Source organism: Crotalus tigris, unplaced genomic scaffold, assembly GCF_016545835.1.
Source record: "Crotalus tigris isolate CLP2741 ecotype Arizona unplaced genomic scaffold, ASM1654583v1 scf7180000024115.3125172, whole genome shotgun sequence".
Lineage (NCBI taxonomy): Eukaryota > Metazoa > Chordata > Lepidosauria > Squamata > Viperidae > Crotalus > Crotalus tigris.
This window is the reverse complement of record NW_024100392.1, coordinates 2,626,288-2,654,167: the sequence shown is the minus strand read 5'-3', so window position 1 is coordinate 2,654,167 and position 27,880 is coordinate 2,626,288.

Below are 27,880 nucleotides of genomic sequence, written 5' to 3'. Positions count from 1 at the left end.
ACAGATTGAATATCTGTGTTTACTTGTGAAAAAAAAAAGGCAAATGTAGAGCAGAAAGTATAAGCTGAGTTTATCTAAATTTCATAGGAACTTATGAAAATAGGCGTCTATAGGCTAGAAATAGTCAGGGTTACATTACAGTGAAAGTAATTTCTTTACTTGACATGAAAGGATGCATGAGAGAGAAATAAGTTATTAGACTATTCAGATATCTAAAATGAATGAAACAGTCACTGTTTGATGAGAAAAATGTTTCTTTTAAAGAAATATATATATGTCAAAAAGGCAAAATGATATATTTATCTGTCCATTCATGAACTGATTGTTTATGATGAAATGCCGAAAAAAAATAGTGAAGGATAGATAGATAGATAGTATTTAAGGCACTTGGATGACTTTGACTTTCTATTTCTCACTCTTTCTTAGCTCCAGAATATAAACTACTTCCAATACCTTATCAATAAAAATCTAGGACAGTCATGAGAAGTCAACGATGAACTTGAAAAATACCACACTTCTGAGCCTCACTCCCATAAAAAGGAGATCAGGGATTTTGAATTTGGGACATTTCTTTCTTTTTTTTTTTAAAGAATCAAAATTGAATCTTAGGAAAAATTAAATAAGTAAAGAAACACTAGAATGATAGTGAAATGATAATAGAAAATGGAAATCCTTGTGGAAAAATATTAGAAGATTAATCTCCAAACATAATGAACAGAAAAAAAGGGTGTGGAAGCTGCTTGGAACTGAATGAAAGGAACAATATTGCAGAGTTCCATGATAATTGAAAAGTTATGTTTTAAAAAAAGGAGAAAAAAAGATGATTGGTAGAATGAAGTGAAAGAGGCTATCCATGAAAATAATGCAGATAAAATGATTGCTGCAAAAGCTGAGGAGAAAAAAGAATGATAAAATGTTTTACAAACATAAAAGGTGCAAAGAACATATTCAAAGAGCAAGAAATGGGTAAGATCGAAATAAAGAAAATATGCAAAATGATAGTAGTAAAAGATTGTTTTAGAAATGAATAAAGAGGGCTAAATAAAGAACCTTCTATTAGTATGAATATGATTAAAAATAAAAATGAAGAAATGATTTGGAACGCAACTGGACTAAGATACTACTGGAAGGAATACTGTATTTTAGAGTTATATAGAAATGACAAAGATATGACAAAGTATGGAACTGAAAAAAAATATATGTTCATGCCAATGAGAAAAACATATTATAAGATTATGAGAATATTGAGAAAGTACTAAGCCTCAAGTATAAGCTGAGGTTACACAGAATATTGAGAAAGTACTAAGCCTCAAGTATACTGTATATAACTAAATAAATGTTAAAATATTATTCTTTTATTACTTAGCAAACTTAGGAAGAATATCATTTCATAACAGTAAGCATGTTGGACAATATCCTGATGGAAAGGGCATGAGAAGCAAAAATTTGGAAAGTCAGTATAGTTTTATGCTGGGACTTTCTCTTAAGTGAAGAGGTTAGGTTTAGAGAAGAGTCTCTCCCCTTTAATTTCTCTTACACAGCCTTACAAAAATATATGAATGTAAGAAAGTTTATTGCATATTTGTTGATTTTAAAAATGAATAATAAAATAAGATAACCTTTATTGTCATTTTTATACTATGGGCACGATGGCACACATCAAAAATGAAATTTAGTTGCCTGCTCTCAAAGTGAAATACATACATGACACACACCTAAACATACTATGAACAACATATGTATAGACTCACATTCCTACATCAATGTAGCAAATAAATATTAAATATGTCCATCTTGAATATATAACTGAAGGAGGAAGCTTGAGAGTTCGCAAGGTTAATGTTGTTATAGAATGTTTTGTATGAATTTAGACTTCAAGGTTTATTGTTCAAATATGACAGGTTTGTGTGTAAGAAAAATTGAATACTTAACAGAAAAAAAATGCACTGTAAGTTAAGAATGTAAGCTGTAGCCTTGACTATTTAATGCATTTATCACATGTGTATAAGAATGTGATGAGTTGGGGACATGGAAGTATGGGCACTTTTATATACATATGTTGGCATGGTATTAGCTGAGAACTCAAATGATTTTCAGGAAAATTGAATATAGATTCTATGCTGTAAAATAAAATATGGCTTGAAAAGAAATGTGCAGTACTCAAAGCGACTGCTTTTGTTGATGTGAAAATAAAGTTAATATTGCAAGTAATAAATCAATTAAAAAGCTGGAGAAAGTAAATGGATTTTGGATATATCCTAAAGGTGACTGAAAAATGTCAAAATGTGCAAATACTTGTAGAAAATATTGGGAAAGATACAGTCTTTTGTAAGGAATGAATGTTTGCTGAAGAAAATGGCTGTGCTTTAGTGCATACTTTCACCACTTTATTATTAGGAAATTAGAAATTGTGTACTGGTAGTGCTTGACTTGTTACCGTTCATTGAATAATGGTCTGAAGTGATAACATCCTCAGAAAAAGTTTCGCTTAATCACCTTATGATTCACTTTATGACCTCAGTAAAAATGTTCCTAAAACTCATCTGATCATATGATGACTCACCTTATGACCACATCAATTTGCAATAGTAATTCCATTTCTAATTGTGGTTGCATATTGACTAATATCAGGAGAAACATAAAGTAATCTGGATGTGTGGTAACAGAAAACAGAAATAGAATGGATGGATGATTAATAGTAATAGGCTGAAAAAATACCAATCGACCTATATAAAATTGCATGTTGGGTGGCTTGCAGGTATAATATGAATTAAGATTGAATTGCAGAACAAATATATGAAGGAAGAGTAAGGGAAAGAGGAAGTCCAAGAATCCACAAAATGGGATTGAGAGAGAGAGCTGAGAAATTCAAAGAACAAAAAGATGTAAATGGCTGTAGTAAAATAAAAAATGATTAGCAAGGATAGAACAGTATGGAAGTTAGGTAAGTGATTCTGGTGTAAACTAGATTTATCTATATTTCTTTTATTGGTCTATCTCATTTTATATAATTTATTGTACTTACTTTCTGTACTTTCTGTACTTTTTTATTTCTTGTCTGCTCTTTAATGTTTAATGTTGAAAGAAGGATGGGTATATTGAAAAAAGGATTTGGTGTTACTTACCTTGAAAGTATGATGGATATGTACATGTTGAATAGAGAGATTCACAATAAATTGTACCTTGTCAAAACCATCTACAAGGTCAGTATTGTACAGTATTAATTTATATTTCAGAGCTTGCGCTGTAGTTTAGGTATGCTGATGCTAGGTAGCCATCCAGGACAAAACAAAAAAGTATGGTAACCACATAGGTCCCTGTGGATAATCCTTGCAGATTATCTATTCATTGACTAAACCAATCTTAAATAGAAGATTCACATTTGGTCAAGTTCAGTTCAGAAAAAGTTCAGATATATAATAGTATTTATCAAAGATAGCAAAATACTAAAACTTCTTTACCAAATTCCTGGTAGAAAACTAAGTGAAATATTTCATCAAATTTGTATAAATGAAATTCATTAATTGTTTGTTTTCAGTTGCCACAAGATTGAGGGAAGGAATGGCGAGTTTTATGCTAGCCTAAACAATTCTCTGTTTCTTGGGTTCTGTCATGGTTCTGATAGATGACACCAATTAAAGCAGAACTCTGAGGTTTGAGTTTTCCTCTAAGAAATGTTGGAGCATTCATAACTAAGAAGTTATGAATGCTCCAACACTGGAAGTTTTTAAGAAGAGACTGGGCAGCCATTTGTCTGAAATGGTATAGAGTTTCCTGCCTGAGCAGGGGGTTGGACTAAAACATGGCTTTTCAACTGGTGGTACATGTACCATAATGGTACTTTGGCATCTGGCAGGTGGTACACGACCATCCTGGAGAAGTGGTAATGGGGGGGCGAGATGAAAGAGCTGAAGTGGCGGCAGTGCTACACAATCCTGAGGGAGAGAGAGATGGAGCTGCAGGGCTGTCAGGGCTTGGCAGAAGCTGCAAGATCAGTGCCAGGCTCCAACTGATTGGCACTTCCAAAAGAAGCGCATAGCTGGAGGTGTGCTGAAAAGAAGATGGAGAGAGAGTAGATGATGTAAAAAGAGGAGGTTTTGGTGGGAAATGGCCAGAGAGGGACTGCCCCTGCCTCACTCCCTGGGTGCATGCACAGGGGATGGCGAGCACCCAGTGTCCCTACTGACCGCTCAGAAAGAAAAGAGGCCAGTCCAGGCTGATTTACAACCTTGTAGCTACCCTCAAACCCAGAATGTACTCAGCCTTAGAACCACAGAGCAGCCTGGAACCAGTGAAGGACTGCCTTGCCACCTCAGCCCTGCTCATGCCCTGACCCCTGGGCATGTGCATAGGAAGTGAGTGAGTGCGCAGGGCCCGTGTCCCTGGGGACTGCATTTTGAGCACTTTGCAGGTTCATTTTTTTAAGCTGCCTGCGGCTCCAGGCAGGAGGCTTCCCATTTTGACCCCTCCCTCTCCATGACCTCTGCATGGCCTTCGGCTCATCTCTCCCAGACCCATGCACATTTGTGTGTGTGTGTGTGTGTGCGCGCGCGCGCGCGTGTGCATGTGTGCATGCGCACGGGGGGAATCTCACTCCTTGCAGCCCCACACTGTGACCTTGGTGAGGAAAAGAATAGGAGAGATAAGAGAAGCTGTGATGGGAGCTTCTTGCAGCCTTCCACAGGGCTGCAAGTGGGAGCTGAGAGGGCAGGGCATGATGCGATTGGCTGCACATTGAGAAAAAGAAATAAGTATTACAAAAAAAATCCAGTTTTCATTAGTTTGCAGCCTGCCATCACAGAAGGTCTCTGTTTAACAAAGTTAAACTTCCAACCCCACTGTCTATGCAATCAACTATTTTTCCCAATAAATAGTTTGGTGGGCCTTCTAACATTACTTTCAACCTCCCAGCCGAGGGAAGAGAAATGACCTTGATTTCCATGGGACAGAGAATTATTTAGGCTAGCATAAAACTTCCCATTCCTCTCCCCAATCTTGTGGCTTCTGAAAATGAACAAGATGGCTTCAGCCAGGTTCATTGCAGAGTTGACAAATTTGTTGCAAAAGTATAAACTAAACGAATGGGGTTGTTCCACAATAAATCGGATAAACTAACAAACAACACAAGAAATTAGACACATCAGAGAAAATATATTTTAAAGGTAAACCTTGATGTACATTTTCTACAGGAGAGAACAATGAGAACAATGGCTGCAACACATCTTAGATCTGGTGAACTGAAAAGATCCATTATGAAATTTGCTTCAGGTGCACTTCCAAATAAATATCTAATATTCCAAAGAAGCCAATTCCTAAGAAAATTTGATTTGTTTTAACTTCAGGTTAGAACATCTGAAATAACTCCCATTAGAATTAACAAGCTTTTGAGTAGGAAAAATAACAGTGTTAGAATTTCTATTGCAGAGGATAAAGAAGGAGGAGTGGTTAAGAAATATGAGATATAAAAAAAATCATAGAAAGCTTAAATAAAATAAAATTACTTTTAATTGATTATGTGCCATCAAGTTAGTATCAATTCTTACCAACTATATGGAGAGATTTCCTCCATTATGATCTATTTCCAACCTGGTGTTCAGGTTTTCAACTGTGCACGATCACCATTGTAACTGCTGGTTGTCCTTTTCTTCTCTTTCCTTCCATCTTTCCCAGCATTCTTTCATCTTTTTCCAGAGAATTAGGTCTGCATAATTTGTCTTAAGTAGGATAATTTGAGCCTTGTCATTTGTGCCTTGAATGAGAACTCTGGTTGATTTGTTTAATGATCCTTTTGTTTGTTTTCTTGGCTATCCATGTCATTCTCATGAGTCTTCTCCACCATAAACTTCAAAAACATCAATACACTTCTTGCTTCTTCAAAGTCAAACTTTCATTTCTATACATTGTAAGAGGGAACATTTTGGCCTGCAAGAGTCTGACCTTTTGATTTCTCCATGGGAAGATTCAAATATAGATGGAAGGAGGGATGGAGAGAAGGAAAGGGAGGGAAGGGAACGGAACGGAAGGGAAGGGAAGTGCCAGATTGATTATTAGCTTGGAATTAATGTCATTCAGGGATTTTATGTTGTAAAAGATGTTGAGAGCTGAATTTTTTTATTCTGTTATTTTACATGAATTTCCATTTGCAGATGTTAGACATGATTAAGAAAAACAAATACCAACTTTTGCATAAGTAAGGGCTCATTCTTTCAGCTGAATTTAGTCAACAGGAGGATAAATCAAACACAGGATTATAAAATACCATTTATGTGTACATAAGAAGTTGTCAACATCTAGAATTTGCATAAGAAGCTGCATTAATAAGATGTTTGCAGAGAGAAAAAACTTAAAAACAAAGTGTATTGCTTACAATTTTCAAAGCACGTAGATATCTAAGAGCAAAACAATGTGTGGCAGTTTTCTAATGCAGCACTTTAAGAAGACATTCCATTCTTTAATGACTCATCACAGTGAAGTTTATGCATATATATTCAGAAGTAAGTTTCAATGCGTTTATGGACTTATTTTATAGTAACTATGAATGCAACTGTGCCATCCTTTAAAAGCTTAATCATAAATAACGGCATAGAACTGTAGCCTTAAACATATATAAACATCAAAGTAATTCAGTGAAATTTTCTTCTGCATTTCCCAAGTTTACAATTTTCAGAAATGTTTCATTGAACAATAAAAAAAAATTTCAACTTCAGGATTTATTGATTTTGCAGTTTGAGGAAAATGCAATTGTGTATATTTATGGGGATTCCCTGAGACAAGAAATCTAATCTGAGCAAAGATTGGTGAAGCAGGTTTATAACTATAAGAGAAAAAAGCAGCCAACTAATGACACTCTATAATGAGGACAATCAGAGAGCAAGCGAGCCATGCATCCATGCCTAATAAGATAAATAAAAGGCAGAATAACTGATATAGAAAGCTACAGAGAAAATATTTATTTGTCTACCTGTGAACTACTGTTCCTTGTGGTCAATAGGTTATGATCGGCTGAAAATTCAGTGCCTTTGCTTTCTTCCATAATTTTCATATTTTCTAGGGTGGCATTTCACATGCTCTATGTCTCCTCAGAACAAAGGCTTAGTTCAGTGATGGCAAACCTTTTAGAGACCGAGTGCCCTAAAACCATCCCCCACCCCCACTCCGCCTCCCTCCATCCCCTGCCCCGCCCACCCACAGGGCCAGGCACCACCTCCATGGCCCACCACAGGAACTCACCTGCAGCACCATGGCAGCCACGCCCTCCACCCACACCCTGCAGCATCATCTGCATGCTATGGGGTGCAAGGGCGCAGTCTTGTCCCTGCTGCCTGGCTATGTCCTTGGCTGCGCTGCTACGTAAGGACTGTGCCTGGGGGCAACTCCTCCAGGGAGGCTGCTGCTGAGGGGGCTGTGGGGGAGGCGGGGCTGGGGCGATGGCACACGGGCCCACAGAGAGGGCTCCAAGTGCTGCCTCTGACACACATGCCATAGGTTCGCCACCACTGGCTTAGTTAATGCATTACCAGCAAGTTTTTGGATTTACAGTATTTCAGTTCAATGAATCCCTCTTTAGCATTTCTCACATAGAATATACAATATACTAATAATCTGTGGGTTTTATCCTGTGTGTCCTCTTCTTCATTTCAGTAAGTTGAATACATTCTTGATTGTCCTCAAATAAAACTGTTGGCTTTGGCTCATCTATCTCAAAATCCCATAACATTTTAAGCAGTCTCACAATCTCTTGGCACATGTGCTATAGATCCTCTGCCTCAGTTTATTGACTACCTACTGACAAAGTGCTGGCAGCCTGATAGACAAAAAGCAGGCACAGAATAAATCATTAATTCTCCATCTCCATCTGACTGTCCCTTATGGTTAGATATGGTTAGTTGTTTGTGAAGTGCTGAAGAGACAATACTACTAAAGACATGTTTCCAATTTTCAAATCATAAAATTTAATTTTTGAATATTTTGAAGAACATTGAAATATTTTTATCCCAAGGTACTAGGTAATTTTAATCAACACTTGCTGTACTTTCCTATCAATTCCTTTCTTATTATTACATCACAGATATGTACCACTATGTTCACATTTTCTACTTGAAGTAATTTTCTGAATCACTGGAAATTGTTTCCAAATTTAAGAGATGTTGCTAAAAATAAACGCAACATAATTTTTTCCAAGAAATTCTGAAATTACCTCCAATGCCAAAAACACAAAATATCACTGTTAATATTTCACATTCATATGATAACATCAAAACTGATATTTTGCAATGAATTTTGTCATTTGTTAGAAGCTTGATATGAGAAGAATGCAAGTTGCGGGGAGTGGAATTGTTTTGCTTTGCAAAATGTTAATTCATATATAATGTCTTGATGAGACCACACTTGGAGTACTGCATCTAGTTTTGCTCGCCACAATAAAAACAAGTTGGTGAGACTCTGGAAAGAGTGAAGAGAAGAGCAACACAATGATTTGTTGCTGGAGACTAAAATATATGAAGAATGGTTACAGGAATTAGGTATGTCTAGTCTAGTGAAAACAAGGACTAGGGGTGATATGATAGAAGTGTTCCAATATATGAGGGCCTGTCACAAAGAAGAGATGGTGAACTGATTTTCCAAAGCACCAGAAGGCAAGACAAGAAGCAATGAACTGAAACTAATCAAGGAGAGAAGCAACCAAGAACTAAGGAAAAATGTCCTGACAAGGAGAAGAATTAACCAATGCCTTGCCTTCAGAAGTTGTGGGTGCTCCATCACTGGGGGCTTTTAAGAAAAGATTGGACAGTCATTTGTCTGAATTGGTATAGGATCTCCTGCTTGAGCAGAGAGTTGGACTAGAAGACTTCCAAGGTCCTTTTAAACTCTGTTATTCTGTTCTGTTTATATATTGCAGAAAACATAAAAATCAAAAGCAGAAGTACGGAAACTCTCATGCTAGAGTGTGTGCTAGAAATAAAAGAATGGGTGAAAAAAATGAGCACGCATGAGGAAAAAACTTTGTATACTGTTAAATATATTTATTATCATAACAATAGTACCTAAATGAGAGCCAGTTTGGTGCAGTTTCTAGCCTGATACTAATCCCTGAGTCCTTGTCCTGCCTTAAGCACAAAGCCAGCTGACTGATCTTGGACTTATAACTTTCTCTCAGCCCTAGGAAAGAGGCAATGGCAAATTATTTCTGAAAAACCTTTCCAAGAAAACTGCATGGACCTATCCAGGCAGTCTCTGAAGAATGGACACAATTGAATAGAAGAAATAAAAAAAGCAGCTGCTGCTTTAAACAATTGGTATAGTTTACTTTTTAGTCAGGGTAGAGACTATATAACAAATATATATATTTGTTCAAGCCTCTAGCATGGTGGAAAAGTATTCTAAGATATCTGGGCAAATCCCGCAGATTTCATATGAAAAGAGAACTAGGATATTTGAATTTTCCATTAACAACATCTTTACCTTTATTGCATGTTCTTTAACTAAGTGCTGGAATGAATGAATGCTGGAGTGGCATAAACTAAAAAAAAATCTAACAACTAGATTTTTTTAGATATCACCTAGCAACCAAGGAGAATCAAGACTGTTTCTCTTTTTACTGGACTTTTCTAATTTTAGAAATAGTTTTATATTTTATATTTGTGTGTGTGATAGAAAACTATGTTTACCTTATATCTTTTTGAAACTATTTAATTTGTTTATAAAAATCCTTGAAGGTCTTAATTTTTCAGATTCTATCCAATAATACACCTGTGGAAAATAATGGTCTTCTGATAATATTAGACTGTGATTTCAATTATCCTTTAGTAATTGGTAATGCTGACTAAGACAGCTGGAAGTTATAGTTAATGAGAGAAACACCTAGTTCTCATTTGTTTTAGAAGGATAAGTATTCCATCATGGCTGTTGAATATGGCATCTATTTTTATCTGATTTTATTTATACTGTCCTGCAAGGTTAAAATTATCAACATATAATGTTCATTGCAGTAAGCAGAAAGCCATTAGATCTAGATCAACAGATAAAAGTGGAAGATTAAATGGGCGTTAGTGAGGCATGAAAAACTATTGTGAAAGTCCAAAAGGAATTGTCTTGTTAAAAGTTGGATATTGTAATTTATTTGCAATTCAAAAATTACATTAGCTGCAAGGATTTAAATCAACAAACATATACAGAAATTGATAAAATTATTGTATGGAGGTCCTGTCAGGTACAAAAGATCAGATCCACATATGAAGGTTCAATTTAACTAATTTATTGCTAAAAGCCTATGTACAAGAATTTATTTTGCTAAATACTGGAATTTTCTTCAACCTTATCTTTTAGGATGGTATATATATGCAAGAGTGTATCCCCTGAATCAGAATTTTTCAGCTTGGCAATTTTAAGATGTGTATAATTCAATTCTCAGAATTCCCCATACATCTTAAAATTGTCAAGGTTGGGAAACAATGTTCTGGAAATAGTAAAGATTTCATGCGTTTCTCAACATATAATAAACCAAGTGATGGAATATTATTTACTGAATGTCCAGTAAATAATTATTAAAATAATAATAATATAATAATAATAATAGTAAAGTTGGAAGGGACCTTGAATGTCATCTAGTCCAACCCCCTGCTCAGGAAGGAAACCCTACACCATTTCAGACAAATGGCTGTCCAGTCTCTTCTTAAAAACTGGAGCATTTACTGCTTCTGGAGGCAGGCTGTTCCACTGATTAATTGTTCTCACTGTCAGGAAGTTTCTCCTTAGTTCTAGGTTGCTTCTCTCCTTGATTAGTTTCCACCCGTTGCTTCTTGTTCTGCTTTCAGGCGCTTTGGAAAATAGCTTGATTCCCTCTTCTTTATGGCAGACCCTGAGATATTGGAATACTGCTATCATGTCCTCCCTTGTCCTTCTCTTCATTAAACTAGACATACCCAGTTCTAGCAACCGTTCCTTATATGTTTTAGCCTCCAGTCCCCTAATCATCTTTGTTGCTCTTCTCTGTACTCTTTCTAGAGTCTCAACATCTTTTTTACATCGTGGTGACCAAAACTGGATGCAGTATTCCAAGTGTGGCCTTACCAAGGCATTGTAGAGTGGTATTAATATTTTGCGTGATCTTGATTCTATCCCTCTGTTAATGCAGCCTAGCACTGTGTTGGCCTTTTTGGCAGCTGCAGCATACTGCTGGCTCATATTTAAGTGATTGTCTACTAGGACTCCGAGGTCCCTCTCACAGTTACTATTATTGAGCATAGTGCCACCTATGCTGTACTTGTGCATTTGGTTTTTCTTGCCTAAATGTAGAACCTTGCTTTTTTCACCATTGAATTTCATTTTGTTAGTTAGTGCCCAGTGTTCAAGTCTGTCCAGATCCTTCTGTATCTTAAGCCTGTCTTCTGGAGTGTTGGCTATTCCTGCCAGCTTGGTGTCATCTGCAAATTTGATGAGTTTCCCATCTATCCCTTTATCCAAATGGTTGATGAAGATGTTGAAGATCACTGGGCCCAGAACAGAGCCCTGGGGCACCCCACTACACACTTCCCTCCATATAGATGCAGTTCCATTGAGGACCACTCGCTGAGTATGGCCGGTCATGACAGATAGGCAATGATCTGTTATCATTTCCATTGACATGGAGAAAATAGCAACCCCTGATTTCCCATTAATTGTTTTTGCAAAGAACACGTTATTATTTTGAGGTTGAAAGACAAAAGAATCTAGAGTAGACATGTCAAACTCAAGGCCCGAAGGCCGGATCTGGCTTGCAATGGGCCCAGATCTGGCCCATGGAGCCATCCTGGAGATGGAGAGGGACTGGTCCCTGCCACCCCAGCCCCGGCCCACCCCAGCCTGGCCAGGTGCCTCCACAGGTGTGTGCACAGGAGGCAGAAAGTGTGCAGGGGCCTGCAGTGCCCAGAAGCAGCTGCAACCTGCCGGCACCTTAGCCGCCCATTGGAACACTCTGGGATCCCACAGCCTTTACATGGCAAGTGGGTCCAAGTGCAGTGGATGCTTGGCCAGTCCTCCAAGTGGCAGGCAGAGGCAGAGGTGCAGGGAGACGCACCCAATCTTGTGGGCACAGTCAATCAAAGTTGACCATACCCACCCAGTCATCCCCCCACCCACCCCCAGGACAATGATATGGCCCTCAATTAACACCCCAATCTAGAGCTTCCAATAAGGAAAGTAGATGTGTCTGAAGAAGTGGGGATGGCATTGTGTCAGATATGGATTGTGGTTGGCAATTCTGTCTGCTTGGATTCCAGACAGCTGCTCCTTGGGAGTAGACTACAGAAACTGAGATTTTTGTAGTTGGCACATGAATTGAGTTGCTGAGAGTCAAGGAATTTTAATCAAACTCACAGTCTTAATTCTTCTTATACAGACATAAAGTTTGCCCAACCTTCATTTCTTAACCATCTTCAGATGAAATTAATTTACAGCTAAAGAGGGATCTTTTTGAACAGCAGGATAAGAAAATTCTACTTGGTAAAATATTATTTTTTTCTGAATTACAATGGAATAATAAAAAAGAAGTTTAAAGACTTAAAAACTTTTTTAGGCAAAAAGCTTAACAATGAGACAATTTAAGAAAGTTTAAAATGAATAAACAGGAAATATTTTAAAAGATTATTTTCCAAATTGGAATTAATTGGAAATTCTGAGAGTTGAATTGTACACAATTTTGAACAAAATGGAATTAAATTAGAAAATTAGATAAGACCTCTGTGAAGAAGTATAAAGGAAGTGATATCTTTTTAGAGAAAATAGATGAATATCCAAAGGAAAAAAAATTACCAAGTATTACAGAGGAAGTAAGGTAGATTATGAAGAGATTTATAAGGGAAGTTTCTACAGTTATAAACATGATGAAATCTATCTCACAGGGACAAAAGATGCCATGGAATTAAAAGAGATCAGTATACATTAATATCTAAAAAGGGACAAGATTTGACTATCAAAAAATCTATAGATTGACATAATTCATGAATAATGACTATAAATTGTTTTCAATTATCATACCTGACCGACTGAAAATAATTTTACCAGAATTTATTCATGAAAATCAATATGGGTTCTTACCTAAAAAAAATTAAAGGACAATGTTAAGAAGTATGTTGGACAGTTTGGAATATTTTGAGCAAAATAATGAAAAACAAGCCACATTGATATTAGATTCAAAGAAGACCTTTGACAATTTGAACTATGTTTTCTTATTCAATACGTTGGAAGAGATGAAAATTGTAGATAATTTTATAAAATGGGTATAATTAATTTATGCTGCACAGAAAGCACAAATAATTCTTAATGAGATCTAACAAAGTCTTGTGAGATACAAAGAAAACTACAGAATGATGTCTAATGTCTTTTTTCTAGTTTATTTTGGTTCTTGAAATACTGAATAGCATTATAAAATAAGATGACTGTGAAAGTAAAGATTAAAAAAGAAACTTGTAAGTTAGGGACTTTTACAGATTGTTTGGTGTTGATTGTTGAAGATCCTTAAAAAGGGAATTTAAATATTAATGAACAAATTAAAAGAATCTGGTGCATTAGCAGATTTGAAGACTAATAAATTGAAGATGAAAATGTTAACAAAAATGTTGAAATAAATTTTTTATCAGAATTGATGAATAAAATGAGTTTTAAGGCTGAGAAGAAGGTAAAATATCTGGGTATCATTGTGACAAATATGAATTGTACATTAACCTGTGTTAAACAGTTATTTAACTATTCAGTCAAATAAAATAGAATTAAAATAGAAATATGTTAAGATGAGAGAAATTACAATTTTCATTGTTGGGGAGAATTCCTGTGAAAAAAAATGAAAACTAATACATCATTTAAACAGTGGCAGAAAGATATATTTAATTTTGTGTGGAAAGAGAAAAAAAAGGAGTTAATTATAAAGTGTAACAAAATGCAAAGGAAAGAGGAAGATTGGGCTTACTATTTGAAATTGTATTTTTCAGCTAGCTATTTGGTTTGTATGAAAGATCCAGTCGCATGATCCAATCTGGGTTGTTCACTGGAACCATAGGTTTAATCTTTCAAAGTTATCTTCAGGGAATTTCTCTTTACTGGAATCTGCATAATACATGGTAGAAAGAAGTTTCCTGAGGTTGGGGTCCAGCACGAGTCCTAAAGTTTGGAAGACTAAACCTCTGGTCCCAGTGAACAACCCAGATTGGATCCTGCAACGTTATCCTTTGACACGTATATTTGCCTTCATTCATGAAAGAGTTAGTGTTGTTGAGAAAAAGAACAGTTTTGGAGTTAGAAGAACATGACAAGATTTGGGTGGCATGGTTATTTGTTGCATAATAAAGTCAAAGTTAATGTAGATTTTAAAAATCATTATGCTGCATATGTCAGATGTCCCCAACCTCTAGGATGTGGCCCATTATTGGGTCATGGCCCATTCAGAATTGGGCCGCATAAGTAGCTGGCCAGCGAACACACACATGCAGCTCAAGCAGCTGGATGATTCCTCTCTCCCTCCCCTCCAGGCCGCCAAGCCATAAAGGTTGGGACATAGGCTGTGCTCAAAAACACCTTTATGACTCTCAGTACAAGAAGCATTTAATATATGAGAAATAATAAGCAAACAGAAATGGCTAATTTATTGTAGTAGATTTTGGAGATTTAAAAAGAAAACAGAGTAGATCTGGTGCAGAAGTATATAATTGTCAATGGTTCTCTGATTTATAATTGATAGAATTGTTTAAAGAAGACAAAATAATTGTAATATATATATATATATATATATATATATATATATATATATATTAAATAAGATTTTGAACACTGCAAGATTATTGAAACAGAACTGTGTACAAAAAGGAACATGCAATTACTAACATATATAAACTTTTATAAAATTTGAAAACACCAGTGACAGAATGTATAATAAAGTGGACTAAAAATTGGTTATAATATACAAATGGAACAATGGGAAAATATGTGGCTGAAAGGAATGAAATTTATGCTATGTTATAATTTTAAAGAGAACTTTTATAAAACAATGTATCATTGGTATACGACCCCAGAGAAATTGTCTAGAATGGATAATGCCACTTCAAATTTGTGTTGAAAATGTGAACAAGAAGGAATACTTTATCATCTTTGGTGGATTTATGAAAATTCTGATTCAAATACACACACTGATTCAGATGTTTTTAAGATTAAAGAAGTTTTTCTTTGGGGATTGATGAAAAAAAGTTGAAATAAGCTAAAGACCTTTGTTACAGTGAGATTAGGTTTATGCCCAAAATGGAAAGATTTGGCGTTATCCACAATGGAGGAATGATTGTTGAAAATGATTAAACTTGCTTATTAGATCAGAGAAAAGACAATATCTGAATTGATTGCTGACCAGAAATCTTTTACAGACTTTTTAATGAAACAGAAAAAAATGAACTTATGGTTTGGATAATTGGACAGAATAGGTTATAAAAGAAGAAGTTATGTGCAAATCTAGGATAAGTGATAAATTTATAATTGTACCTTTAACTGCTGTAAAGAAATTAAAAGCTACCTATTTGTATCTTTTCTTTTCAATTTTATTTTTACTTCTTTTTCCTTTCTATTTTTCTTTTCTTTACTTCTTTTTGTTTTGTCTTTGATTTCCTTTTCTTTTTTTTTATTTATATTATGTTGTATTCATTTTTACTTTTTAAAAAATATTTGATACAATGTTCATATAGATCAGCGGTTCTCAACCTATGGGTCATGACCCTTTTGGAGGTCAAATGACCCTTTCACAGGTGTGGCCTAAGACCATCGGAAAACACATATTTCCAATGGTCTTAGAAACCGAGACACCACTCCGCATCCATCTCCACATGGCCTTCTCCACCATTTGCAGAGAGAGAGATAGAGAGGCACTTTCACTTCCCTTCTCTCTCTCTCTCTCAGGTGGACTTACCTCCTGCAGGGCTCCTGATTGGCCCTGTGCCAGGTGCCCCACCCCCTGGGAGAAGCGCGGCCAGGGCCTCGTGGCCTTGGAGCCGCCGGGGAAGCCCCAGGATCCCTACTGGGAGTGGCCCGCTGGAGGCTCCGCTGAGTGGGCCCGCCCTTCTGCAAGCCATGGCCCAAGGGAGAGCAGCCCCTGCAATCCCCAGCCAGCCCGACCATTGGACCCACTGGCCAGGAAGACGTGCTAGAGTCCAGGCTGCTGAGAAGGAAGAAGGAGATTCAGCAAAGGTAGGAGAGGAGAGCCGCCTCCTGGGGCCCAGCACTGGCTCCTTGCCATCCTCTTTCTCCTCCCCTTCTTCCTCCTACTGCTCCCAAGGCGGCTCAGGCGGGCACCAAGACATAAGGGGTGCCTGGGGGGAGCAGCCAGGCTGGCAGAGGGGCTGGCAGGGGCTGCACGGCACCAGCCCCCACCGCGGCTCCATCAGATGGGCAGAGGGTGAGGCCAAGCAGCGCAGAATGTCAGTTTGGAGTGGCGGCAGCGGTTTTCTCACCCTTCTCCTCTCCTTCCTCCTGTTGTCCCTAAGGCACCTTGAGTGGATGCCGGGAGGAAGAGGGGTGCCTGGGGGGAGCAGCTGGGCTGGCAGAGGGGCTGGTGGGCCGTGTGGCTCCATCCCCCACTGCGGCTCCATCGATGGATGGAGGATGAGGCCAGGCAGGGCAGAGTCCCAGTTGGGGTGGCAGCAGGGCCGGGGAGGCAGGGACCCCTGATGATGCAGCATGGCTGCCGCCGCCAGAGCCACTGCCTCCCATCCTGCTCCCCTCCCCACCCATTCAGCTGAGAATGTGGCGGAGGCTGGGCTGGGGGGCAGCAGGAACCCCTGATGGTGCTGCCATAAGAGAGAGAGAGAAACAGAGAAGAAACAGAGGAAAAGAGAGAGGAAAGAGAGAGAGAGAAAGAGAAAGGGAGGAAAGAGAGAAAAAGAGAGAGAAATGGGGAGAGGAAAGAGAAAAAGGAAAGAGGTAAAGAGAGGAAAGAGGGAGAGAGAGAAGAGAGAGAGGAAAGAGAGAGAAAGAGAGAAAGAGAGAGGAAAGACAGAAAGAGGAAAGAGGTAAAGAGAGGAAAGAGGGAGAGAGAGAAGAGAGAGAGGAAAAAGAAACAGGAAAAGAGAAAGGAAAGAGAGAAAGAGAAAGAGGGAGGAAAGAGAGAGAGAAAGAGAAAGAGGAAAGAGAGAGAAGAGAGAGAGGAAAGAGAAAGAAAGGAAAGAAAGAGAGGAAAGAGAGAAAGAGAGAGAGGAAAGAGAGAAAGAAAGAGAGAAAGAGGGAGAGGAATGGCGCTTCTCCAACCAGGCTGGGCGGAGCCAGTGGAGCGGCCTTCCTACCCCCCCTCCTTGGCCAGATGGATGGAGGGTTGGGGGTCACCACAATATGAGGAGCTGTATTAAAGGGTCGCGGCATTAGGAAGGTTGAGAATCACTGATATAGATATTATATATCTACATCTGCATGTCCATCTACATATAGATATATGTACATAAAGCTGATGGATTTGGAATTGCAACTCCTTTTTCCACCCAAATGACAGAACTTAAGCTGACTGTTGGCACTTTGCCATCACTCTTTCATCAAGTCACTGACAGACGATAATGGTTGAGTAAAGATTGCTACATCAGTCATCTCCTTGATGCTTTTTCTGTTTTGTAGGTCAGTGAGTTTTTAATCAGCAGGCATCTTTCTTCTGTGCAACCAAGTGTCACTCTGGATTTCATTCATATTTCTCTCTATGGGGAAAAAAATGATTTTTTTATAAACCTTTCCTGTATCTTTCCAATAAAAGAATAATTTCTCTAACTGAACTATATTGGCTAGATTCGCAGGACAAATTAGATTTGGCTAAAATTGGGTTCAGTGGCTTATGATTCAGCACATTATTGGATGAGTCCACATCCAACAATGCTAACCAATAAAGAAAGATAAAAATAACTACAATATTGTGGGTCTTACCTTGAAAAATAGATGACAGGGCTGAAATGTTTATTGTATTTATGGGTGTAGTGACAACCACTACACAATTCATCTATTTCATTAGCTACATCAATGTTACTATTTTATATGGTGAAAATGTAACATATATACTAAATGGTCATTAAGGACTAGAATTATAATTTAAAAAATGCTGAATTGTCATTTGCCTATTTGAAGTTCCCTTGACTTGCATACAGGAGATGATAATAGACCTTTCATGTGTTAACATTTTTTAGCATGTTGTATGAATAAGGCCATCACACTGTTCTACAAAATAGTGCATTTGTTTGGACTTGTATGTTTTATGTGACCCTAGTGAACATACGTTGGTGATATATCTAATTCTGTTATAACATAGCTCAATTATAATAATTTGTAACAGAATGAATGAGCTTTATCAGATAACACCATATAGGAACAGCTGCCACCCTGTTAAGGAAATAATAAGAATTTATTATTCAATATTATATAAAGTAAACTAGCTCACTAGAACTACTATTAACAGCACTACAGCTTACATATTTTGGAAATGTGATGCAAAGCCAAGAGTTTCAAAATAAAAAAACTGTTGGAAAAATTAAAGGCAACAGAAAAAAAGGGTGGTGAAAGACAACTCAGTTTTATATAATTCTATGGTATGAGCTTACAAGAATTTACTATACATTGGCCAACACTGACAGATAAGCCTGGAAAACTGTTGCTCACAAGGTCACAACAAGTTGCAAACAATTGAATGACTGAACCACAACAAAATCACCCTTTGTTAGCATGCTGTGTGAAATTAGCTATTGTGAACAACATCAATTAGTCCATGCTAAAAAAAAAAGGACAAATTAAATTATTACTGGCCCATTTCATTATTTTTACTCATCCAGATTTTTCTTGTATAAAATAACCAATCAAGTCCACTCTGAAATATATTTTGAGATTGGATATTTGACAAAATTAGAAAATGCAAAAATAGTGGATAAGTAATTTTTGCACCAGTTTTTGTTTTGCCTTGTTTTCAAAGAATCAAGTAGCACCACTCATTCATGCAATCCAATGACAGCTGTCATTTCTGCTTGAAAACTTTTACACAAAGATGTGTGTATTTGTAAAAGTTATACTTTCTAAACTTCATTTAGTTGAATATAACATTATATTTATTAATAATAATTGCATATAGCATGACACATCTAAGATTGTCTTTTCATTTTTTAAAAAAATGTAGAATATCAGACAAAAAGTAATTCACAGCTTGATGTTTTCTTGAATCAGTTTTAACTTTTGATGATGTTATCAGAATACACAAATACAAAGACACAATCTGTAAACTATATAGAAGCATTTTGTCACTGGTTGCTTCCAGATTTTTAAAAACTTCCGGTCTAAAGCTACAGCTCTGGGATTTTTTTTGTGCTCTCCCATTCAAGTACAAAATCAGTCCACTTTCTCAACTTTTTCAAAATCAGACCAATGAAGGACAGGATAAGCTTGAAGAGTATTTTATATATACATATGGAGAATGAGGGTCAGGGATATATGGAGAATTGGCAAGGATTGTATTTGAATTGTTTTTATGTATTTCCAATTTACATATCAGCCTTGTATATGTGAATAAGACAAATTTATATCAGAATATGAAAAGACCAAGTGACCAAGACTTCTGAATCTTCAGATGATATATAATATATTATCCATTTATTTTCTGTATGCTATAAAACACATTTCCCATTATGTTTACTACATCCTTATTTATTTAACCCATATAATAAAGATCAACAACTTTTTTTAAAAAAAAATAACATTTTAAATATTTTTTATTGCCTCTTTGGTTTCTGTATTAGCATTTAAAATATTTTTTTGATTTAAATGGTATTATTTCCTTAGGTTAAGACATCAGTCCATGTTCTAACTATAATGGAAACTCTAACATCAACACTGTCACTAAATTAGGTATATATCAAATATCCTTCAAGCTTATTCTGTCCTTCAGCGATCTTTTGGAATTTACTTTTGTCACTGTATAATTTACTGGCCCCATAAATAAACTGAGAAAGGAAATGGAGGTTGTAGAAATGCTAATTGCATTACAAAGAGTCTTTCCCCATCATTCTTGCTTTACTATATCATATGTTTTTCTTATAGAGGTTTTTTTTTTTAAGGCTATGCCTGCCAGGAGTGGTTCTTCAAGCAGTTTACGTAACTGTTTTTTTGTTTTGTTTTGTTTTGTCTTTAGAATTATGAACAGGTAAAATGTTAGCCTCTCTTATAAAATCATTTAAGGATCCAAGCAAATTATTCATCAACATATTATTGGCAAAATAATGGCCAGAGCATTGGCTCTTATAATCTGGGTTTAACTTTACAAGTCACATAATTCCTTTTTTTTTTTTTTTTTACTATTGTAAACCAGACACATATAAACTGTTACTTCAGGGCTTGGTGTGGTCCTAAAGGCCTTTTTCTTGCCCTTCAGAAACCCCAAAGCATTGTTATAAAATTCTGCTGTGAATGGGAGTGATATTATTAAATACACTGAATTGATGGTATTATACTAGGTGTGAGCAGCAAAATTTAATCTTTTGGATTTTACACCATACTTCGTAAATTTAGAGTACTTCATATAATGATAAATCACCATGTTTTATATTTCTATAGTTTGCTCATTCATTCATTCATTCATTCAATCAATTAATATGGACAACCTTCGTAAATTTATAATTCTTGGTGACAACAGTTAAAAACATCATAAAAATAAAATAGTTAAAAAACAAATAAACTCAACACATACACAATGAGCAAACAAGATGAAAATAAAATCACCTAGAACAAATCAACATAATCATTGCATGGAATCTATTACACATTAGCATCACCCACATTCAGTGATAAAACCATGTCTTTAAGGTCTTGTGAAACTCTAGTAGGGTTGGGACCTGATCTTTATATTATTAAGTTCACAAACATATCGTATTTTCCAGCGTATAAGATGACTTTCTAAAGCACGGAAATCAGCGCCGAAGTCGGGGGTCGTCTTATACGCCAAATCGTCTTATATGCCGGAAATTATGGTAGTTTCTGGCAGATAAGATGACTTTCTAGGCATGGAAATTGGCGCCGAAGTTGGGGGTTGTCTTATCGCCGGGTCGCCTTATACGCCAGAAAATATGGTATTTATATTCAACCAGAATATAATTTTATTTGTAGTAAAAATATCATAGCATTAGAGTTCCTAGTAATTTATTTATTATCACATTTGTGTGGCTATTCATACCACAAAAAAAGTAATTCAGTGAATTTCAATATATTTTTAAAAAAGATAGACATTTAGCCAATGTTTCTTTAAAATATCTCCACTAAAGCACACTACTGTAAAGGCTTTTTTCACCTTCAAGAAAGCTACCAGTCTAATTTTCATAAGTGTATAATAAGAATCCCCTTTATGGATTACTGCCTTGTCGTGGCGAAGGGGCTTGCATAACTCAATGAAGCTATAAGCTATGCCGTGCAGGGCCACCCAAGACGGACAGGTTATAGCAGAGAGTTCTGACAAAATGTGATCCACTGGAGAAGGAAATGGCAAACCACTCCAGTATCTTTGCCATGAAAACCCCATGGACAGTACTAAAAGGCAAAAAGATATGACGCTGGAAGATGAGCCCCTCAGGTCGGAAGGTGTCCAATATGCTACTGGGGAAGAGCAGAGGGCTAGTACTAGTAGCGCCAGAAAGAATGAAGCGACTGGGCCAAAGCCGAAAGGACGCTCAGCTGTGGATATATCTGGTGGTGAAAGGAAAGTCCGATGCTGTAAAGATTTTTTCTCCATAGGAACCTGGAATGTAAGATCCATGAATCAAGGCAAGCTAGACGTAGTCAAAAAAGAGATGACAAATGAACATCGACATCTTAGGAATCAGCGAACTAAAATGGACAGGAATGGGTGAATTTAACTCAGATGACCATCAGGTATACTACTGTGGGCAAGAATCCCTCAGAAGAAATGGAGTAGCCTTCATAGTCAATAAAAGAATAGGAAAAGCAATACTGGGATACAATCCCCAAAATGACAGAATGATCTCAATTCGAATCCAAGGCAAACCATTCAATATCACAGTAGTCCAAATCTATGCCCCAACCACTGGTGCTGAAGAGGATGAAATTGACCGGTTCTATGAAGCCCTACAGCACCTTATAGAATTAACACCAAAAAATGATGTCCTTATCATCATGGGGGATTGGAATGCTAAGGTAGGAAGCCAAAAGATAACCGGAATAACAGGCAAGTTTGGCCTTGGAGAACAAAATGAAGCAGGGCACAGGCTAATAGAATTTTGTCAAGAGAATACGATGGTCATAACAAACACTCTTTTCCAACAACCCAAGAGACGGCTCTACACATGGACATCACCAGACGGTCAACATAGAAATCAGATTGACTATGTGCTCTGCAGCCAAAGATGGAGAAGCTCTATACAGTCAGTAAAAACAAGACCAGGAGCTGACTGTGGCTCAGATCATGAGCTTCTTGTTGCAAAATTTAGGCTTAAATTGAAAAAAGTAGGGAAAAGCACTAGGCCACTCAGGTATGAACTAAATCATATTCCTGATGAATATACAGTAGAGGTGACAAATAGATTTAAGGAACTGGATCTGATAGACAGAATGCCTGAAGAACTATGGATGGAAGTTCGCAACATTGTACAAGAGGTAGCAACTAAAACCATCCCAAAGAAAAAGAAATGCAAGAAAGCAAAATGGCTGTCTCAGGAAGCTTTGCAAATAGCTGAGGAAAGAAGGGAAGCGAAAGGCAAAGGAGAAAGAGAAAGATACACCCAATTGAATGCAGAATTCCAGAGAGTAGCTAGAAGAGATAAGAATGCCTTCTTAAATGAACAGTGCAAAGAAATAGAAGAAAACAACAGAACAGGGAGGACCAGAGATCTCTTCAAGAAAATTGGAGATATGAAGGGAACGTTTCATGCAAAGATGGGCATGATAAAGGACCAAAATGGCAGAGACCTAACAGAGGCAGAAGAGATTAAGAAGAGATGGCAAAACTACACAGAAGAACTATACAAGAATGAGCTTAACATCCCAGATAACCACAATGAGATGGTCACTGACCTCGAACCAGACATCCTAGAATGTGAAGTGAAATGGGCCTTAGAAAATCTGAGCAACAACAAAGCTAGTGGAGGTGACAGTATTCCAGCTGAGCTATTCAAAATCTTAAAAGAGATGCAGTAAAAGTGCTACACTCAATTTGCCAGCAAATTTGGAAAACTCAACAGTGGCCACAGGATTGGAAAAGGTCAGTTTACATTCCAATTCCAAAGAAAGGCAATGCCAAGGAATGTTCAAACTATCACACCATTGCACTCATTTCACATGCTAGTAAAGTTATGCTTAAAATCCTACAAGCTAGACTCCAGCAGTATGTGGATCGAGAACTACCAGAAGTACAGGCAGGATTTCGAAGAGGCAGAGGAACTAGAGATCAAATTGCCAACATACGCTGGATCATGGAGAAAGCTAGGGAGTTCCAGAAAAACATCTACTTCTGCTTCATTGACTATGCAAAAGCCTTTGATTGTGTGGATCACAACAAATTGTGGCAAGTTCTTAAAGAGATGGGAGTACCAGACCATCTCATTTGTCTCTTGAGAAACCTATATGCGGGTCAAGAAGCAACAGTGAGAACTGGACACGGAACCACTGATTGGTTCAAAATTGGAAAAGGAGTCCGGCAAGGCTGTATACTGTCGCCCTGCCTATTTAACTTATATGCAGAGCACATCATGAGAAAGGCAGGGCTAGATGAATCAAAAGTTGGAATTAAGATTGCCGGGAGAAATATCAACAACCTAAGATATGCAGATGATACCACTCTAATGGCAGAAAGTGAAGAGGAACTAAAGAGCCTCTTGATGCGGGTGAAGAAGGAGAGTGCAAAAGTTGGCTTGAAACTCAACATTAAGAAAACCAAAATCATGGCATCCGGCCCTCTCAATTCCTGGCAAATAGATGGGGAAGAAATGGAGGTAGTGACAGATTTTATTTTTCTGGGCTCCAAGATCACCTCAGATGGGGACTGCAGCCAAGAAATTAAAAGACGCTTGCTCCTGGGGAGGAAAGCTATGGCAAATCTAGACAGCATTACTAAAAAGCAGAGACATCACCCTGCCAACAAAAGTGCGCATAGTCCAGGCCATGATTTTCCCAGTTGCAATGTATGGCTGTGAAAGTTGGACCATAAGAAAGGCTGAGCGCAAAAGAATTGAGGCCTTTGAACTGTGGTGCTGGAGAAGACTCCTGCGAGTCCCTTGGACTGCCAGGCGTTCAAACCGGTCGGTCCTAGAAGAGATCAACCCCGACTGCTCTTTAGAAGGCCAGATCCTGAAGTTGAAACTCAAGTACTTTGGCCACCTAATGAGAAGGAAGGATTCACTGGAGAAGAGCCTAATGCTGGGAAAGATTGAGGGCAATAGAAGAAGGGGACGACAGAGAATGAGATGGCTGGATGGAGTCACTGAAGCAGTAGGTGTGAATTTAAATGGACTCCAGAAGATGGTAGAGGACAGGAAGACCTGGAGGAATGTTGTCCATGGGGTCGCGATGGGTCGGACACGACTTCGCAATTAACAACAACAACAATAAGAAGAATATCAATGAACAATTCACTGTTATCACACACTTATTAATCTTTTATAAAATCAGATTGTTCAGATGGATAAATGAAGATAGTATAACCTGTAGTATATGAACCATAGCTGCTATCACTGTCAACATATAATGCAGAAATAAGGCAATTACTTGCAAGTTATATATGTTTAACTATAGGAAAACATGTCAATTATTATAAACTTTCAACAATACTGAGACAACCACCCCATGTGTGTCCTGTTATAACAGATTTTCCTGTTTTCATAGATTTGATGGTATCCATTATTTATTGAAAAAAATAAATATTCAGAAAGATATGTATGCAATTATGAGTAATCTTTGTAAGAACTGTATTATGTTAAAGTGAATTAAATTTTCCTTTGGTTACATTTAATTTTATTATATTAATAGAAAAGAATGAAATAATTTTAAGAATAAAATTTAAACAAATTAATGTATTAGTTATAGTCAGCATGTACAGTATTTTACCCTAAGTACCCTTGATAATAGGAACAGTATCACCCTTCAAGTATATTAATTCAAATTGTGACACAATTTTTCCCAAAACAAATCCTTGGTCATGTCATTGTTTATTTTTATTTATTTATGAAATTTATATCTCACAATCCAAAGTGACTTATTATATATGTAGGACATAACATGCAACAATCAGCATCCAATAGATCTCCATTTTCATATTTATACAAAACTACCTAGATAACAACTATTCATACTTTCTGACATGTATTTTAGCCTATGTATTCATATTTAAATCTGCACCTGTGTTCTCATTTACCTATTCATCATTTCCCCTTGACTTAGTCTGCCTTCATTCAAATCTTTCTCTTTAGTTTCATGAACACATACCATTTATATTTTTACTTTACTTTAATTAATTACTTTAATTAATGTTCTTTATCATTTTTCCCTCTTTGATTTCAACTCAGAAATCATGCTCCAATACACTAGATTATCTCAGATATATTGACTTCTTGTAACCCATTATGATGTTGGTGAAATACAGGTAGTCCTTGACTTACAATCACAATTGAGCCCAAAATTTCTATTGCTAAGTGAGACAATTAAGTGAGCTTTACCTCATTTTATGACTTTTCTTGCCATAGTTTTTAAGTGAATCACTGCAGCTCTTAAGTTAGTAACATAATTGTTAAATGAATCTGGCTTCCTTATTGACTTTGCTTGTCAAAAGGTCAGAAAAGGTGATCACATGACCCCCAGGACACTCTAACTGTCATAAATATGAGTCAGTTGCCAAGCATCTGAATTTTGATTACATGATCATGGGGATGCCATAGTGTGAAAAATGGTCATAAATCACTTTTTTCAGTGCCATTGTAACTTTGAACGGTCACTAAATGAACTATTGTAAATCAAGGACTACTTCTAAGCCCTTTTAATATGATAGAAAAGGTAACCAGCCTGACCCATATTTATTCTATGCTACAAGTAGCATTTCTTTCTAAAATAACAGTGGTTAATTGGCACTTATTTATCAATACATCAGAAGAGCAGGAGATACCAAATCTGCTGACATTTTAGTATATGCACATATGTTAACTTTATGTAAGATAGTATCTCTACTCTAGAGACAACTTTACAGCTATCATGCTGTGTCCCTCATCCATCAGCTAAGAAGTACACACAATTAATATTCACTTTGTTAATTCACAAAGTGCGGCGTACAATTCTATGCAAAGTAGGAAATAGACTTGTTTTTCAAATGAAGTAGTTGGGTAGGTAGAGCATAATTGTATATCGTAACCTTGGAAAAGACAATTTATTTTTTACACATGATTAGTAGCTATTTTAATTCTGTTTAGACATTTTTATCCAAGTGATGGTATCAAAAATAGATTCTATCACTGGTATAGTTCAGATTCAATGTGAAAAAAAGATCAAGGACTCAAAGTACATCTAACAAAGATTAAACTGAATTCCTGCTTGGCAAAACTTTATGCTGAAAGGTGATAATTCCGTGATGGAAGGTAGAAAAATGAAAATCTTTGAATGAACCCACTGGGAGCTTGCTAATCATTCCAGTCAATCAGCAGGAAAAATACAAAGTGAAGTGGGAAACCATGACCTCAGTTGAGATTGTGTGTGTAGATGAAAAGAAACCTACATAAATATAATATACTTCTTTGTGTGTTCACAGCATGTAAGTATTGAATATGTTAACCTTCACTTTAACATACTTAGTGCTTTATCTTTTCTCTGTTATCCAAACTCTTAAAAAGCTCTTTTATATATAACTTTTTTTCTGCATTGACAATTAGAGATAATATCCCTATATGTATGGGGGAAAAGATGTCATTACAAATGAAGTCTAGAATAAATGTATATATTATCATTAGTGTGTGGGATGGGAATCTACTAAGATTCCTACATGGAAAAACTACTATTCATCAGAAATAATAAATAATTTAGTATTGAAAAATCTTCTATTAATCTAAAATAGCCTGCAAGAATATGGTGTAAAAAAGATAGGATGTGACAGAAAGAGACCTATTCTATATAACAGTTTTAGCCAGACTTTGCATGAAAACATTTGAATAATTTGTTGAGCAAAAGAGACAGGTCCACACAGCAAAGTGTTGCAATTTCCAGACTATTTATCTATCCAACATGCAATCCTTTGATGCTATGGTTCTATTCATAAGTACTCTGACTCAACTAACAATTAGGTGAAGCCTATTAAATAATTTCATAGAATCAACTGCTATTGCTTGAAGAAAAATTTCTTCTTTAGTTCAGTGATATTTATAGGGAGAATACAGAAACTGCTAATATTTATCACTCTTTAGGTAAATAAGTAAGAATGTGCCAAATCAATAGTGTGAGTTGATGCTGTCTTCTCTGGTGCAACTTTTCTTTCCTTTCATGGAAGAAATTTTTGCTTTTTAGCTTCTCTCTTGACTGCTTGAGTAAAGCACATGGGCATCTGCAGAAAAGTAAAAGGAGGCAAATGAAGAAACATGTGATGGCATTAGGAAAATGTCACAACTTATACTTCTCATTGTCAGCCCATTACCCAACTATATTTATTGGACTTGATATTAATAGTGTTTTCTATATTTTCTCCACCAAGGATCTCTTATGGAAAATTTCTACTACCTTGACACTGATTTTTGTGATGATTCCAAATTTCTATCCAACTTCTCTTGGCCTCTTTCAGCTTCACTGTGCACAACCTCAGCTCCCCATGGTGTTCTCCATGGCCATGTGTTTTGTGCTACTTACAGGTATAAAACTTGGCTTTCATATTGAGTTGATCATATAA